Below are 18,895 nucleotides of genomic sequence, written 5' to 3'. Positions count from 1 at the left end.
ACAGCCCAGTGGGCACGACCTCTATCAGGTGGCAAATCACCGCCCTATTAGGCACGACCTCTATCAGGTGACGAATCACGGCTTGATAGGCATGACCTTTAATAGGTGGCAAATCATGGCCCGATTGGGCACGACCAATTCAAATTCGGTGGCGAATCACGGCCTAACCGGCACAATCATACTTTGGCGGCTTTCTAAGTCTACTCATAACCTTTCATGGTTATTTCCCACTCAAATATTGACATTTTCCAATTTGGGGATAATTTCCTCATAATCACCAATTCACTTAATTTTCACAAACCAGTGCTCAATTAAATAAACATAAAGCACCACTGCAATCAGAACAAAATTCTGATCGTCGACTATCCCAGCCTAATTTCCGAAAATAAATAATTACAAAAAATAATTACAAAAATAATAAATAAATGCAATAAATCAATTTAGGCCCGTAATGCCTTATTGGACATTGAAACGGACCCGGAAAAATTTCAAGGTTTGTTAAATAATTAATATAGAATGTCTACTTATTAAGTACACTAACTAACCACCTAACATGCATCGGCATATAATTAAATTAATTAATCTAATCTAATCTATCCACCTAAACATTTTTAATTTAATCTAATCAACCCTAAGCATAATTAATCAACTAAGCAAGGATATTAGTGAGTTCAACTCACTTGTTAAAAGTGAAGGCCGGATCACCGTGACCACGGCGCGATGGCAATCGAACTTGGGCTCGCGACGACACCCATGGGCTTGGACCAAGCTTTAAACCGGCCCAACAAATCTCAACCCAAGCTGAGATTAGTCGCTGAATTGGGCTGGGCCTGCAGCGGGCTGACTTCGCGGGCTAGGCATTTGTTGAATTGGGCTCGACTTCGCGAGCTTTATTGTGAGCTATTGGGCTAATAAACAATTACGTGGGCTGCTTGCTCACGAGCTAGATAGACCGAGCTAGGTTTGTGGATTTCAATTGGGCCAATGGAGCTGCTTTGGCGAGGATGGATGGCGGCTGCTCACGTGGGCTGAAGACGGCACGGGCGATGCTTCGATCGGCTGCAAGGGCGTGCGAAGCAGAGAGATGACATCGAAGAGAGGTCAATGACGGGGATTTCTGCTGGCTTTGCTAACTCAATGTGGCAGTGGTTGGGCTGGCATGTGGATGACGCTGCTGTTTCGATGGATCTCGCGAGCTTCACAGCAAGGGGAACCGACCCAAGAAGTTGGGGCTTGGACGCGTGGAGATGGTTGTCTTCGGTCAACACCGGGGCTCTAATAATGGAAGGTTGATTGGCCTGGGGTTGCTTTGTTTGGCGGGGGAGGAGAAGAAGTGGATGCGGCTATGACTGAACTGAAGAAGAACGTGGACATGTGGCACATGAAGACACGGGCGGGGATGGCTTGGTGAGAAGAAACGAAGAAAATGAAAAGCAAAGTAGGGATCGATGAACATACGATGGTGGAGGAAAAGGCAGCAAAGGAAGAGGAGATGGCTAAGGCATGCATCGCACGAAGGAATGGGAGGAAAGGAATCGGCTGAGGTGTGCACGGCAAGTTGAAGATGAAGGAGCAAAAGTCAATAATCCTTAGCCATTATATTGAATATTTGGTCCCACCAATCCTCAATCTCATCCTTTATGTCTCCCAATTATTTATGGAATATAATTTCCACAAATTGTCCAATTTGAGGCCAAAATGCCACTCATCAACCATAGCTCCAAATTTCTTAATTTTTGGCTTCAATTTCTTCATGAAATTTCTCAAATCAATGTCAATTTAGTCGTGGAAAAAGCCCACAAAATTTTCACACTTTCCTGCCGTCAAGTAGCTCGGTTTGAAAGTAAGAATTTCCTTCAAATGAGCTAAACCGAATTTTCGCTAATTTTCTACGACGTCCGAAACGATTTTCTGTAAAAATCTCGGAATCTCCGAAAATTCTTCGAAGGATGAGTTGACGTTCCTAAAATAGATCGTGACATGACAGAATTTTCAATTTCTAAAATCGGGTTCAAATTCGCGCTTAATTTCAATTTGATGCGATTTTAGCATGACCTAGTCTACCTAGTAACTTTTAGGAATTTTTGGTACAATTGACCCGTGATCGATTTATCTCAAGTCACAAAATACATCTTCAATACATTGGTAACTCTCGGTTGTCGTAAAGTCTCAAGGTTTCAAATACGGGCACCGGATACCAAAACAATAAAAAATCGGTCTAGTGCCAATCGACAAGTATTTTGCAATCAGGTGAAATCACTCACACTTTGATCACATATCTCAGTTAAATCGACCTATATCCGATCTCTGATCGATTCTGACAGTGTCGTAATGACCCTTGCAAATAAACACGGTCGAGCAGTCGATTCCTAGTCGAATTCTTAAGTCCATTGCATTTAGATTCCTTAATTGCTTTCCCTAGTTATCTTAACAGTGATTGGCTCGCACTTGTATCGAAATGCTCAATTTATTTAATTGAAATCATAATTGAAATTCCAAGATGTCACAATTTTCCTCTTATAAAAATTTCATCCTTGAAATTTAAACCTTACAACACTTAAGCAAAAAGGTGGGGTACAATCATCTCATTGACTCCTCAATTTCCCGAGTTGCTCCTTCAGTATCATGGTGTTGCCAGACCACTTTGACCAACGGAATGGTCTTTGTACGTAGAACTTGTTCTTTTCTGTCCACTATCTAAACCAGGCTTTCAACCTATGACACATGGTCATCCATGTCCAATTCTTCGAAATTGAGCACGTGGGTTAGGTCAGGCTCATACTTCCTCAACATCGACACGTGAAAAACATCGTGCACTTGTGCCAATCTCAGCGGCAACACAAGACAATACACTAAGATCCCAATTCTCTCAAGAATTTCAAATAGACTTATGTACCTCGGATTTATTTTTCCTTTATTGCCAAAGTGCGAAGTTCCTCTCATTTGTGACACTTTCAGAAAAACATGATCACCAACTTATAACTTTTCTCGAGGCCCTCGTCGTCGATTGGCTAGCGGACCGCCACCCCCTGGCCAACCCTCCTCCCTCCGTCACTGGCCCTTCCCGACGGTGGCGGGGAGGCGGTAGTGGCAAGGGCTCAGCCCTCAGCCGCCTCCCTTCACCCCCCTCCTTTTATTATTATTTTAAGTTTTTTTTATGTTTTAAAATATTTTAAATAAATTTAGTTTTAAATTTAAATTTAATTAATTTTAATATTAATTATTTACACATCGAGACAAAATGACGTCATTTTTGCATTTTCTCGCCACGTCGGCGTGCAAAACGACGTCGTTTTGCACTCACCTCGGTAGAAAATTGCCACGTCAACAATTTGGCCAGGTTTTGGCCAGAGTGGCACTAAAGTGAATAATTTTACTCTAATTTTAGCACTTAAGTGTACATTTTCAAAGTTTTGGCACTAAAGTGTCCCTCCGTGCCAAGTTTTGGCACTCCAGGTTTGCAAACCTCCTTTTTGTTACGAGGATGGAAAATCCAACCGCTTCCTTTCATTGCTCTCCCACTTATGATTGCTTGTTCACTTACCTCGGATCCATACTCATGGGAGTCTCTTGTCACAAATCATGTTTTATGATATCGGGAATAAGGAATATCATAGTTTGAGATCAAATCCATATGGGCGTTTTTGGCGTTTCATGGATAAAAAATTGTACAAGTTACATATGGGTAAATTGGTAATATGGTTGGTGAATGTTAAATGTCACAATAGACCAAAAAAAAGTCTTGATAACTTATTTAACTGGTCATGTGTTTGTAACTTACCAACAAGTTTTGACAACTACAAATATTTTCTCATACTTCAAAAATTACCAACTATCTTAATAATCTATCAATGCATATTTTTATGACTAACCAACACCGTGGATGTTAGAAATGAATATCAATATTCGTAATGTTAAGACACAAACTAATTTTAATCACTTACCAACTTTTTATCTCATGGATTTTGAAGATTATGTACATTTCTTTATACTTCCAACATTACCATTTACTTTATGTGCTAGCATTTATTTTATAACATACCAATATCTTTGAAGTTACTAACTTTTTTTCAAAATAACCAACTTTGATTTGATTTATGCAATAGCATTTGTCGCATTAAAATGCCAACGAATGTTAGTTACTTTCCAACTTATCATCTTACTTGCTTATGCAAAGTAATTATGAATTTTTTTATAACCCAAATGCACGGTAGTAATTATTGAACTACCTAACAATGAGCTAGTAAAATAATTCACTACCATAGCCCTCACTTAATTTGAGTTCCCCATAATAGGAATTAAATCCACAACCATTAATTTCTAAGCCAAAGCACGGAAATGCCTTTACCACGGGATCAAATCCCTACTAGTAAAAGAAGTGACGACATTTCTTCGTGCTTCCAAGGTTATCAACTACTTTAATAATGAACCAACATTTATTTTGTGGCTTATCAACATCTTTGAACTTACTCACATTCATTAGAAATTACCAACTTTAATATGATTGATGTACCATGATTCATCATATTAAGATGCCAACTAATTTTAGTCACTTACCAACTTTTTATCTCATTTGCTCTAAAATTTACCGGCATTTCTTTATGCTTCAAAGATAACAAACTACCTTAATTATCTCCAAATATTTATTCATGTGCCTTACCAACGCCAAGTGCTTACTTTTATAAGAAATTACCAAACTTAATTTAAAAAGTACCACATCCATCAGCAACTAATTTAGTCACTTGACAATTTTTTAACCTATATATCTTTGTACTTAAAAGACTACCAATTAGTTTAAAAATCTACTTACATTTAGTTCTATGGCTTATTAATGCCATGAAAGTTACTAACTTTACCCAAAATTACCAACCTTAATTTGACTTTCGTACCGACATTCCACACATTAATACACCACCTAACTATAACCACTTATCAACTTTCAATCTTGTTAGGTTTGGAAAAGTAACAACAAAACCATTGACTCCTTTAATAATTTCCCGATATTTATCCTTGTGGTTTACTTAAATCAAAATAAATAAATTTTTATTTTTTGTTATTTTGAATTTCTTATATTGAAATTCAAAAAATTATTATATTGAAATATAATTTCAATTTTATTAATATAAAAATTTTGTTATTCGAGAAAATAACTTTCTTATTATGGATGTTAAAAATCATATTGACCTTAAACATACTTCCCCATGAGATAATTTTATTTTATCTATATTCTCTTTAGAACTAACTTTGTCCTATCTTAAATAAGCATCAAACTCAAAATATAATAAATTTTATCTTGACTACCAAATACAACGGATGAGCTTAAAGTGGGTTATTTGAGTTGGTATTTATTTTTATAGTTAGGGCTAAGCATAGATGTGTTTTAGTAATATGGGTTAGATCGGGTATGTGTTAGCTCGGAATCGGGTTGAGTTTGGGTCATTGAAATTATATCACATGAAAATGGGTCAATATGGGTCAAACTATTTTCAACAAGACTTGAACCGATGTGGACATCGAGCCATATCGAGGAGGAGGTGCTAGGGACCCATTATCTATTTCTACTAGTTCATTACTCGAGCATGAGCCAAGCAATTCAGGCAAGCTGTTGGCGTTATGGTTTGTGATTTTCGGTGTGGAGATGACCTTAGATCAAATCTTGAAAATCTTGGAAATTTTTGTGCAATTTGATTATCTAGTCACCAAATATTTGACCAAGTTAATATATATATATATATATATATATATATATTCTTTTATTTAGTTATATTCTAGAATATGATGCATTATATCTCTAGGGTTGGTTTTAGGGTTTGTGTAGCGGCTAGAATGCCTATATTAAAGACTAACTGAATTTCTTTGAGAGACAAAATATATATTTTTTGGAGGAAAAAAGTTGAAAGACTCTCTTCTACTGTTCTTTTGAGGACTTGACCTTATCAAGGTTCTCTTGTGACGGTCGATTCGACTTATCGAGCGAGATAGGGAATTCTTTCGCTCGTGGCGTCTATAATGTTGGTTGGTTGACACGCGTTCATCAACAGGTCACGTTCATACCAAGGTTCCCAATCACAGAGTTTGATTGGAGGTCGAGGTTCGCAATTCAAACCATTCGGGCCTTTGTAGAATGATATTTCCCAACAATTCACATCATTTGGTATCGAGCTTGCTTCTACAAGGTCTATTTATCTTTAATTTTTGTTTATATTCAGCAATTTGAGATTTATTGAGCTAGGGTTTCGGTTCTAGCCAATTTAGGGATCCGATTGTTTTTGTGCTTCCATACATAGCTTGCTTAGTTTTAATTTTCTTTTTTTCCTAGTATCTAAATTGTATCTGAGTTCGTCAAAAAAAAAAAAAAAAAAAAAAAAAAAAAAAAAAAGAGAAAGAACTGAGGACCAAACCGGTTCCCATTAGTTTCAACAAGAATTTAGAATTGGTTTGATTCTCCGATAGAATCGATTTGATTACACAAATCTAACTTTTGTGTGATCTTCGATTGAGATTTGCGCAATAGAATCAACGGTTGCAATAAATTTTTCATATTATTTGAATAAACACCGTATGAAAGTTATAGTATTCAAGTGATCAATTGAGATATTATATCAATTAAGTGAATTTCATGGGAAAGTTGTCGCATTTGTGATGTCTTGGATGCTAGAGTATCGTGCCTTAAAAATCCAAAATTTTTTAAACGATTACATTAAATATAGATTTGCCGATTATTCACGTCTGGAGAACTTTGGGCATCTGGTATCCCACAAAAATGCTGTTCAGTGAAGCGGAATTAGAATTTGTTACTATTATTTATCAATAGGGCCAAATGAAGTTAGATTTGGTCAATTACACCAGCAAATCTACAAAATCCAGAAGGGCCTTAATTTCATAGCAAGTAATCAAGGTCACATTCATGTTGTTATATCATGTTATAACAGGAGTAATATCAAACATTTCCCTTTTTTCCTTCCTTGGATGAGATTTAATGAATCAAGCAACTCGATTTTGCCAAAGTGGAAAATGTTGTACTATGTTCTATGGGTTTAGCCAGCTTGCATGAACAAATTGCACCGGGAAGAATAAAATGTAAAAACACCCGTACGAGGTTGGAGTGTAAGGCTGCGTAGCAAGATAGGGAGAGTGCCTTCACCTGTTGGTTATTTGGTTGGACTTTTGGAGAAAACATCTTGAAAATGTAAATTGAAGTGGTTTCTCGAAATGCAAATTGTGTTTGGTAAAGTGTAATGTAAAAGCATATTGAGAAGTAATAATGATTTTTGGTAAAAGCACACTTGTAAAGGACTTTGCAATATTTTTTTTTCACAATAAAAAAAAAACTAAAATCCTTTGTTGATGAGTTAGATCTAGCCTCAGCTCCCTAACAAGGTGGGATTGTGTGACCCTAGACAAGACTTGTTGGCGCTAGATCTAGCTTGTTGGTGGTTAGATTTGGCATCACCAACAATGTCTGACGAAGTTGTCAATGGTGAGAGCATTTTGGGAATTTCAATCATTAGCGAGGGGAAAATTGGAAGAAAAAAACATATTAGCATTCTAGAAATACTAAATGCCAAAACTCCTATGAACCTCCTATGGACTAAGGGATTTTAGAATATTTTGGAAATGCGTGCCTTAAAGCTGTGATGGCCAAGGCAGCGGTGTGTCCGCGCTTCGGTCCTTGGACGTGTGCAGGGAGGGGGCGTGTCTTCTATCCCACATCGCTTAGGGGGGAGTCTTGGGCTAGTTTATAAGACTTGGTTCTCTAACCTGTGTAACATGTTTCACACATGCTTCCACTATGCTAAGAACAAAGCCTTGAGGGGTAGCCCGACTGGGATGGTGGTGTGTTTGCACTAGTGTGGGGCCTAAAGAGGACAATATTATGGCTTGGGAGAGGTGAGCTGTTGCTCTTGCATAACGTTTAAAGCCGTGAGGGCCAAATCCCAAAGCGGACAATATTATACAAAGTGAAAAATGGAACAATATTATACAGTGGGAGGCTCGGGTCCTTACACAAGCTCTCCAAAAAATTTCCCAAGCATGTTAACATTCGGCTAAGGGCTTTTAGAGGCCCAAAGGTGTTATGGGCCGAAGGCCTAAAGTGGATAATATTATATAGTGGAAAGCCTGGATCCTTACAAAAGCTCTCCAAAATTTTTTTGCCTTTAGAGGCCCAAAGTGGTTTGCCTAAATGGTCATAGCCGTTGCGCATGACAACAAAAGCTCAATTAAATTCTTTTTTCAGCCAAAAAGAGAACATTTCTTTCTATTACTCATCTAACTGATTGATAGAATAAACATAATGTGCAAAGCCATTTTGATCAAGCCACTTGATTCAAGTGGCATTTCCAGTTGTTGTCAAAGCACAATAATCCACCATAAAGCAGTGGGAATGGAAGAACCAAAAAATTAGTATAAACTATGGAAATTAGAAGTAAAAGCACAATGAAGAAAGAACTTCTTATTGAATTGATAATGCTTTTTTGCTTCGTACTACAACTCCTTGTTTACTAGGGTGAGTATGATCTAGGTTGGGCTGGTCCAGCATTTAACCTAGGGACCAATTGTATAGTGTTGGTTCTCATTTTTTGAGATTGAGGACTCACGTTGTTGAGCTTGAGACCAAGGGCTAGACTGACCCTATGGGTTCGGTGCTGTTCTAGGGTCTATCCCGGATCAACTGTCTATTTTTCTTCCATTTTTATATTTCTTAAAAGGACAAGGACAATCATACTATTTCAAATTACATACATCAAACATAAATATAAAGTAAAGTAATAATAGAAATTTGCACTTGTTAAAAGCTTTGTTAAAAGCAATAAACCATAAAAACAAACATGCGAGGCAAGAGAATAGAGCGAGTAGCAAATTGAGTGAAGAGATGGGAAGCAACAAGACAAGTGACGCAAGTGAAGGAGGCGAGTCATAAGCAAGGGGAGCAAGGCCGAGGCCGAGGCTAGTAAAGAGGGTTTTTGTTTTTGTTTTTTTTAATTTACATGACAAATTGGCCTGCGAAGATAAATGATGAGAAGGTGCTATAATTTAAAGTATACAAAAACATATATTATATATATATATATATATTATATACATGGTTAGTCCAAGTTGGATCAATCATAAACTCCCAAAACTAACAACCAACTCGCATAGTTTAGGGTTTAGGGGTTCTAGGACAAAAGACTGACCTAGTCCCACTTGGACCGGACCAAGATCGGTCGAGTTGGATCGATCCAAGGTTGGTCTAGAGTTGATGCTAGACCAATGCTTATCCTGTTGTTTACAATGCTTCACAAGCACTCTATTTATAGCTAAGGTTTTAAAATTCAAAAACAATGTTGCATTTATTCAACCCAGGACTACCCTGCAAACCATGTGCTCAATTTTTCAACAATCCAACAATCAATTTTATATTATTCTAATAGCTTCCCTTGAAATTGATCTCGAATATAACGACACCAAGCATCGACTTTACTTTTTTCCAAACAAATCTACCTTTAATGGTTTGAATTGATTTGAGTGATTCCATGTTAGTCGCTTCAAAATTTTTGCATATCTTTGTTGTGAAACAAACATGCCATCATTTATATCCATTTTTTGAAAGTTGGATCTGTCGGTTGAGACTATGGAATGTCCCCATTGATATTTGTCTTTGCCAGAGTTATATATCTCAACAACTTGGGACCATAGAACATAGTTGGTGCCATCCAACTTTATGCCAATACATGTAGTGGCAGAATCGTTGTTTGATGCTTGGGTTCGAGTCTGATTCTAGGTCAAGACTCACGTCATTTAGGTCATCAAGTCGTCAAGGATGGCAGTCATTAAGCCGTGCTGTTGGTGCGCCAACAAATCGGTTGGTTCTGTCATAGTTCCTGATTAGGTCTGATTCCTTCCTTTTTGAATTTTTGGTCGAGGTTTCATCATAGCAGAAAACCCTAGGATCCCTGCTCCGATACCATAGTGAGCAAAGATGTTTTTCTGTCCTTTCTATATTTCTTTATTGAATGAACACAAAAACATATATAGTCGTATAGAGCAAAAATTACCAATGCTATTCTAGGCTATTCACTATCTTAGGTTAAGAATCTGATTGATCCTCAAAATAAGGACATTATACAATACAAATTTAACAATTGATCAGCCCTACAGTTTCTCTAATTAATCTTAATTGATAACTCACGCCAACACTCTCAACGTCAAGAGTGCCTTAAAGGCATTTTTTGAGGCTCTTTCAATAATTAACTTTGTCAATGATGTTTTTATCTTTTTCGTATCTTCATATCCATCACATTAATGAGCCACAATTTACTCTTTTGAAAACCGGATCTTTGTTGCCTGTCCCACGAAAACAGATCAGGCGATAAGTTTCATCCGGTCATGATATATGGCTTGTCTTTCTGTTGCTAAATCCTGACTCATGCACACTAATGACCATATCAAAGCAGAAAGCAGCAAATCAAATGAGTTAAAGTTCGATGAAAACAGACGGTTTTCACTAAAATGCTATAAAATGGAAGTTCCGCACTATATATTCATTGAACTTCTCAAGCTATGGAGATTGAGCTAAATCCGGTAAAGTACGGGACTACTACACAGAGCAGGATATTAACTGTCATGTGGTATTTGCATTTTCTTTCAAGTTTCACGAGAAGCGTGAGGAGGCATGGGAGGACTGAAACCATCCCTCGCCGCTTGATTCTCGTGATACTGCTGCAGGCCATGTGATTGTCGTGTTCTTCTTCACGAGAACTGCCAGGAGAGCATGAAAGGACGAAAACTGACCTCGGGAACGAACTTCTCATGCTACTGCTTCATTGAGTGCATCATTGCTGATATAAATGGGAAGCATAGAAGCACCTTTGTCCAAAGGAGAATCATTCAACCCTGTCAAGGACCGGGCCATCTGACCGGAAGTATATAGCAGCGATTCTGTATTGCCATCATCTGGAGCTTCTCTTCTCAGAAATCTGGTCTGAAGTACGTCTCAGCATGCAAATGAAAGAAGAAAGCTGTTATCTCTGCTCTGTATGCTGTATGCAGTAATTTTAGCACATTGACATTATAAAAATTGCATTTTTATTGCTATGACCTGCTCCTCACCTGATGCTGCCTTCTGTACAGATTGTGAAATTGTCTGAAGCAGTGAATGCTGCTGAGCCCCCACAATTCATTCTTTGCCTTGACTTGCAAAACAGTCAATGAGCTCTGATGCTGGAAGCTCGATCTCTGGAGCCTAGGCAAAGTTTCAATGACTGAAACTCCTGATTAGTCTTCTTGTTGATATTCAGTTGGTTTGGTCTTGCCTGAGAGCATGGAATTGCAGATTTTGAACTCAGATTGAAGATAGAGTTTCTCCAATAATGACCTTAGTCCAGGCAAGGTTCCTTCTCTAATTAGAATGCTTACTTCCTATTGTTAAGTAACTCTGCGGTCTAGTAACAGATCTTTGAGAGAAAAACGTCTGAGTCAAGGACCTCTTTTTATTAAAGTGATCAATCCCGACAATAAACTCCGGTTTGAAAAGAGAAGCTTCAGGCTTCAGTGCGCCAAGTCAGGAAGCTGAGTCAAGACTGCTGTAACCTGGTGCTGTTGTGGCCGGGGATGTAAAGCTTCCTCTTGATTGTCATTCTCGGAACATACTTCAGGCCACTTCTCAAAGGGGAGAGGCCGCCGCACGAGTCTGCAATGCAGAGATGAGTTGAGATATTGCTGCAATACGCTATCAATCTGCAGTCCTGGTCTAGTTGATGGTGGCGCAAATGATGCACATGTACTATTACATACTCAGGAAGGCCAGTCAATCTGTTGCAGTGACCCCATCTTTGTTGGTCAAGTTCCGCAACGCCTTGTCCAGCCAAAAGTGTTCAATCCTGTTAGCAACTACCCTTCCCACTGACCTGCACCCTTGTTTATTTGTCCGAGAGATGTATGGATATCGATGACATTGCGTTCAGTGGTAACCTGAGTATCTATTGCCTTAGGACACGGGTAATTACGTGATCAAAGAGTTTGACCGGGCTAAAAGATTTGTTCTGAAGAAAGATGCAGACCGGCTACCCTTTTATGTCACCGATTACAACTAGTTCCATCTGTGATTATATATAATAGTTATATACCTCGTGTGGACTCTTAAAATGACCCGTCATTAGTGGCATAAACGAGTAGCCGGTCCGCATCCTTTTCCAGAACAAATACTTTAGCCCAGTCAAACCTTGAAATTACCTTTGGTTAATTTGGGTGGGCTTTATCTCAACCACACAAGCATGACCTGACCTACTTGTAGACACATGTTCAGTTGGCTGGGTGAAATATAAGTCACCTGAAATTTTCAAACAATTCATAAAAAGTCAACAAAAATAGAGTTCTCATCTTGAGGAGTTTCCCTCTACCCCTCTTTGGTGGTAGCTCCCTTAAACCCCAACCACTTCGGTCTCCTTTCATCCTTGTGCCCTTGCCCGTTGATGATGTTGATTTCTGATTGAAGAACCATCCCTGTTTTCATACTACAATTTCTTGGTCGCTGAGAGAAGATGGCATTCCACTGGTAATGATGGAATCCCGAAAATAGAAACATCTGATTCTTCTCACTAGATTATCCTTATCATTAATGAGATATAATACTTTGAAACCTAATCACTTTTGTGAGATTTTGTAGCACAATTCCTATAACTGTTAACTGTTTTAGAAGTTTAAGCTATTAAAAAAAGACGTAATTTTATTATTTAAATATTCTAACACTCCCTCTCACACTTAGTTTGATTTTTGCCTAAATGAAGCGTCTAAATTTAATTGGGGAGGCAAATAGGGCTTAGAAATATTTGAATTTATTACCTTTAACTCTGATATCATATGAGATATTGTAGCGCCACAGCCAAATTATTCTAAAAGTTGAAGTTATTAGAAGAATATGTGATTTATTGTTTAAATATTCAAATAAATTTCTATATAAATAAACATGGCTAATTTTTTTAGTCAACAACTGGAGATAAGAACCACTGGACAATAGGTAAGTAAAATTAAATTGCCTACCTATTAGCATTGATGTGCATGGCTAATTTTTTTCTTGGATTTCGAATGAAGTAGGAAAATAAAAGTTCAACAAAAACTTTACGGATCTCGAAAGCCTTTGAATATAAAAATACCCTGGCATAGCCAAGCCAGCACTTTAGACACTCGGAGTGTCAAAAGTTGGCATAAAATGACACTTAAGTGCAAAAGTTACGAAAGTGACACTTAAGTTCCAAAATCGGAGTAAAATGAATCACTTAAGTGCCAGCGGAAAAATCCAGCCAAAATGCTGACGTGGTAATTTTCCGGCGAGTTGCGCACAAAACGACGTAGTTTTGATATAATTTGAATTTTAATATAATAATTAATTTAATTAAATTTTTAAAATTTATTTATTTATTTATTTTTAAAAAGGAGGGGAGAAGGAGGAGGAGGGAGGCAATCGGTGGCTGAGGGCTCAGCCCTTGCCGCCGCTGCTGCCGCCTCCCCTCCGTCGTCGGGGAGGTGGGGAGAGTCGGCTGGGGCCGCCAAGCTCGGGCTGGGGCCGGCGGCCTAGCCGATCGACGGCGAGGGCTGCGACCCTTACCCACGGGCTCGGTGGCCTGGCCGACCCTCCCCCACCTTCCGGTGACGGTGGGAGGCTATGGCGGCGAGGGCTCAGCCCTTAGCCGCCGGCTACCTTCTTCCTCCCCATCTTTTTGTTTTTTTTAAATAAATATAAATATACATGATTTTGTTTTAAATTAAATTTAATTAATTTTTATATTATATTAAAATTTAAATTATTCCAAAATGACGTCGTTTTTGTGTGTGTTTTGCTGATTTGGCATTTCGGCAAGTCACGTAAGCGAGAAAATTAATAAAAAAAATGCCACGTAGGATTTCCGGCAAAAGTGGTGCTTAAATGGCACTTTCGTAAGTTTTGACACTTAAGTGTCCCATTTGTGACAACTTTTGGCACTTGAAGCATTTTTTTGCCCAGCACTTTATAAGCTTGAGTAGTGCCACTTTGGCGAGTCCAACTCTTTCACTCGGTAATTATTGTCTATGCTATATTATTTCAGTGAATATTAGTTCACTCTGGTCCAAAGCATCAAACCAAGTTCTTTAGACTTACTAGTTTAATTCCCATGATGCGCAATAAGTTCATCTTTCTTGTCTTAAAACCAAAGCAAAGTTGTTGTGTTCTTTTTTTTTTGATAAGAACAGAGAACACGTAGACAGCAAAAAGAACAGAAAAAAGGAGTTTACAGCAGAAGCAGAGAACAAGTTTACAGCAAAAACAGAGCATCGTATTCAGGAAAACTGAAAAAAAAAAAAAAAAAAAAAAAAAGGTTCAAAATACATACTAAAACGTAACCACAAACCCACGTCGCCGACTAACGGCTTGCTTGATCCACAAAATCAGCAACATATCAGAATATCTAAGATACGTGCAGCTAACTGCTCCCGGAGATAAGATTGACTAACCAACTCCTAAAAAACAGGACACTAACAAACTGACTAAACAAAACAAAAAGAGAAAAAACAGCACGTGCAGTCTTGATACATCAATACTCTCCTCCTGGATCAAGTACTGCACACTCCTAGCTTTGCCCTGAGAAGTTCAAATCGACCAACATGAAATGACTTTGTGAATATATCTGCAATCTGGTTTTCTGAATTGCAGTACACCAGTTTCACCTCTTCAGCCTTTTGCACTTCTCTCAAGAAGTAAAACTTGACCTTAAAATGCTTTGTTCTTCCATGAAATACCGGATTTTGTGAAATGGCCAAAGTAGCTTGATTATCCACAAACACTTCTATATCTTCTTCTTGCTGCATATGCAGATCATCCATTAGCTTCTTCAACCATAATGCCTGATTCACAGCCGCAGTAGCTGCAATGAACTCAGCTTCTGCAGTTGATTGAGCCACTATTTCCTGCTTCTTTGAACACCAAGAAAAACATGCCGACCCAAATGTAAAGCAATAACCTGAAGTGCTCCTCATATCATCCATTGATCCTGCCCAGTCACTATTAGAATACCCCTGCAACTTAAACTCCTGAACTCTACAAAACTTAATCCCATATGAAAGAGTACCTCTCAAGTACCTCAATACCCTCTTTGCAGCTACCATATGCAACTCACTTGCACAATTGAGAAATCTAGATAAGACACTTACAGGAAACATGATGTCTGGCCTAGTTGCAGTGAGATACATAAGACAGCCAATCAAACTTCTATAAACTCTTTCATCTGCAGGTGCTGATCCATCCTCCTTTTGAAGCTTTTCCTTATGACCCATTGGAGTACTCACACTCTTGCTGTGACATCCTGAAATTCGACCCCATTTCGATAAAGTGAAATGGGCATTTCGTCAACGTGTTTACGGCCCTTTTTCTCTGAGCTGATCACTCACGAGTTAACTAACCTATTGGGTAAAGCCGTTAGGGGATGTATCGGCCGTAAAATCCCTAAAAGCTACCTAATTGGTTAGATTGAGCTAAAATCACGTCGATCGATTTTTAACCACGAAATTGAACTCGATTTCGGGAATCGAATTTTTAAGCTCGTCACAATTCTTATTTTTAGGATCTGTCTCATCGCTCGTCAATTTATTGACGAGTCCGAAATTTCAATAAAGAAATTATCGGAAGAAAATTGAAGCCCGAAAGGAATTAGAAAGGGAAAAGAGAAATGAAATAAAATAAGTGGAAAGGTAATATTTTATTTCTCTCTCTCCCTCTCTCTTCTTTTCTTTCTTTTCTTTTCTCTCTCTCCTTTCCCCTTTCCCTTTCCCCCTCGTGCGAATTGCCCCCACCGCTCACTTTCTCTCTCTCCTCTTTGACCGGTCCAACCCTATCTCTTCTCTCTCCTCTCTCTTCTTCCTTCCCGCACACGACAGAAGCAGCTCCCATCTTCTCCTTCTTTTCTTCGCGAGCGAACCAGAAGCTGAAGAAGATCGGAAGCAGCGGCCAGCCGCCCATCGCCGCCGCACCGGAGCCGGACTGCCCGCGCCCGCGCTCGTGCGCGCGCCGCTCGCCGCCGTGTGTCGCGAGCCCCATCCGCTCCTCCCTCCGCGCGAATCAGCCCTGTTTCGCCCCTGTTCCGCACCGACCAGCCACCGTCCGGCCACCTCCGGCCACCGCCTAGCCCCGCCGGACTTCCCCGGCGTCCCCCTCGCCCTCCGCCGGCTTCCCCTTGCCGCCCTAGCCGCCGGAGCAGCCCCGATCGGCTCCGTCTAGCAGACCCACGGAGTGGGTTTCAGCATCTTCGGGCCCGCTTTTTGGGCCGTTTCCCGGCCCGGATCCGCGAGTCGCTTTGGGAACAATTGTTCCTCGCGTCGCCGCCGTCGGATTGATCCGATTTGCGCGCGATTTGGTGAGTAATCTCACTAATCTTGGATTAGTTGGCTAATTATGCTTAAGGTTGGTTTAGATTTAATTAATTATGTTTAGGTTGTTAGATTAGAATAAATTAGCAATTATTAGTCAATTGTGATGCGATTTAAATAAATTGATTGCGCAATTAGCAAGTAGACGTGGTCTACTAATTATTGGAATAGCTTCGGGATTTTTCCCGACCCTTAGTGGGCTCCAATTAGGCATTTCGAGCCTAAGGGGATTTTTTTGGTATTTAATTATTAATTTTCGGAATTAAATTAAATAATTATTTATTTTCTGAAAATTCAACTGAGATGGCTCGGGACCGGAATATTGTGCTGATGACCGTGGTGAAGTCCGTTTATTTAATCGGGCTTTATTTTGAGCTAAATTGAATTTTTTAATATTAATTATTTAATTTTCGAAATTAATAAATTAATTAATTATTTTTCGGAAATTAAGATTTTGATGGCCGACGACCGAAATCTCGTGCTGATCGTCGTGGCGCAGTCCGTTTATTCATTTGAGCTCCACGTTATATGGAATTAAATAAATTGTGATATTTTAGAGGTTTACTCTAAATTGATTGGAATTGATAGAGACTGAATTATGGATTAGTAAATGGTGTGGTTAATTTATGCAATTGAGTGCTAAGTTATGCAAATTGAGTGCTGATTGGATTTTTGGTATTTAATTCCAAAATTGTGAATTTCCAATATTTATTCAGAAAATCCCAGGTGTCGGGTTTTGATACCGAAAATGGTTTTTAGTACTATATGAAAAAGTGGGATTTCAAAAAGGAGGAATATCAATTTTTTCTGGATCAAGTTGACCGTGTACCCACGCACGAGTAATTTCAGGTGAATTTTTAATACGAAGAAAAAGGCCAGGCTCACCATTTTAATTTAAAGCATTTGAGTGCAATGCACGGTGCCCTGGGCCATATTTGAGTGATCGTGTGATGGTTATGAGAAATCGTCCCGGGCTGTTGAGCTGGACGTTATCCCTATTTGGGATACCCCCTGGACAACGGGAAGCCGGTCGCAGTTGATTCTGGACCCTATGTTCCTTCGGGAAAGCCGTCTGATAAAGAGACGTTGCCGTGCTCAATGGGGTGAGACGATGCCGTGCTCCAAGGGGGGAGACGATGCTCCTTCGGGAATGCTGTCGACGTAATGACGAAGCCGCGCTCCATGGGGGGAGGCGATGCCTGGCAATGCCAGAAGACCGCCGAACTAAGAGTAGGCCGTGCTATATGCCGAGATCAAATCTAAGAATGCATGATTAATTGAGTGTGAGAATCGGGAGTATACTATATCAGCCTACGGGCGATATATCAGTTTAGAGTGAGCAGTCCTGGACTATGGTCGGACTTATAAGTAGTATTGAATGTGCCGACCAAGCATGGGTCGTGGCGTCATGTAATCGACTAGGTCGATTGATCATTGCTTTGATATGAGGTTATGAATTGATTGATTGAATGGAAATGACCATGGGTGGTCTCGTTGTCATGTAATCGACTAGGTCGATTTGATCGATGCTTCGATCGGTGATATGATTGCTTGGGTGCCTATTATGAATTGTACTGACTTGCAGGTGGGATCTGATGCTAAGGTATGTCTTCTGACCTATGCGTGTTTAGGCAGCCTTTAGTATAATGGTTTACTAATTGGGCTTAGTGGGGTAGAACTCGCTGAGACGTAGTCTCATCCCAGTTTGGGGAAAACCATTTCAGGACCCCGCTAAGGAGCTGAGGAGGAAGAGTTGGAGAAGGATTTTTGTGGGAGAAGAAGACAATCTCGAGAGGGGCCGTGAGTACGGCCAAGATGGACTGAAACTCTATCTTCTTTGATATCTCCCTTTTGATGTGAATAGAGTTTAGAATAAAAAGATGTGAAGTGTTCTGGTTTGTTGTTTGTATAAAAGTTTGGTTATAAATTTCAATATGAAAAATATGGCCCTGCTTTTCTATCCCATCGTTTTATTGTCTAGGGATTTTAACTGCTTCCGCATGCGCTTAATAAATGAAAGGGTCGGCGATACATTGTCCTGAGATATCGCATTATGAAATCGACCAAGAGTGAAGGATGTGCGCGTGCCCGAGGATCGGGGCGTGACACTTGCACTCCTCCATGTTGAATCTCCTTAGGATCTCCTTCAAATACTTCTTTTGACAGATAAAAACTTCATTCTGAGTTTGCCTAACTTCCATTCCTAGAAAATATGACATCTCACCAAGATCAGTCATTTCAAACATCTTCATCATCTCTTGCTTAAATGCAGTAATCTGAGCACTATTGCTCCCTGTCACCAGCATATCATCCACATAAAGAGACACCACCACTAAGTCAGATAGTAACTTCTTGACATATAGAGTGGATTCACTGAGGCTTTTCTTGAAACCTAGACCCAACAAGTGCTCATCCATCTTACTATACCATGCTCTGGGAGCTTGCCTCAAGCCATAGAGAGCCTTTCTCAGGAAATAAACTTTCTCCTCCCGGCCTGGTGTGACAAAGCCTTCGG

At 39.4% G+C, this 18,895-nt stretch overlaps 1 long non-coding RNA gene across 1 annotated transcript; it reads left to right on the top strand.

Annotated features, from left to right (window-relative positions):
* Nucleotides 1-15,940: 15,940 nt before the first annotated feature.
* On the top strand, nt 15,941-18,343 carry LOC108958931. The gene is made up of 2 exons (XR_005545660.1): nt 15,941-16,367; nt 18,105-18,343. It is a non-coding gene; the product is annotated as an uncharacterized LOC108958931 (long non-coding RNA).
* Nucleotides 18,344-18,895: the final 552 nt, after the last annotated feature.

Source organism: Eucalyptus grandis, chromosome 8, assembly GCF_016545825.1.
Source record: "Eucalyptus grandis isolate ANBG69807.140 chromosome 8, ASM1654582v1, whole genome shotgun sequence".
Lineage (NCBI taxonomy): Eukaryota > Viridiplantae > Streptophyta > Magnoliopsida > Myrtales > Myrtaceae > Eucalyptus > Eucalyptus grandis.
The sequence above is the reverse complement of the archived record's forward strand: the minus strand, read 5'-3'. Positions and strand labels throughout refer to the sequence as shown.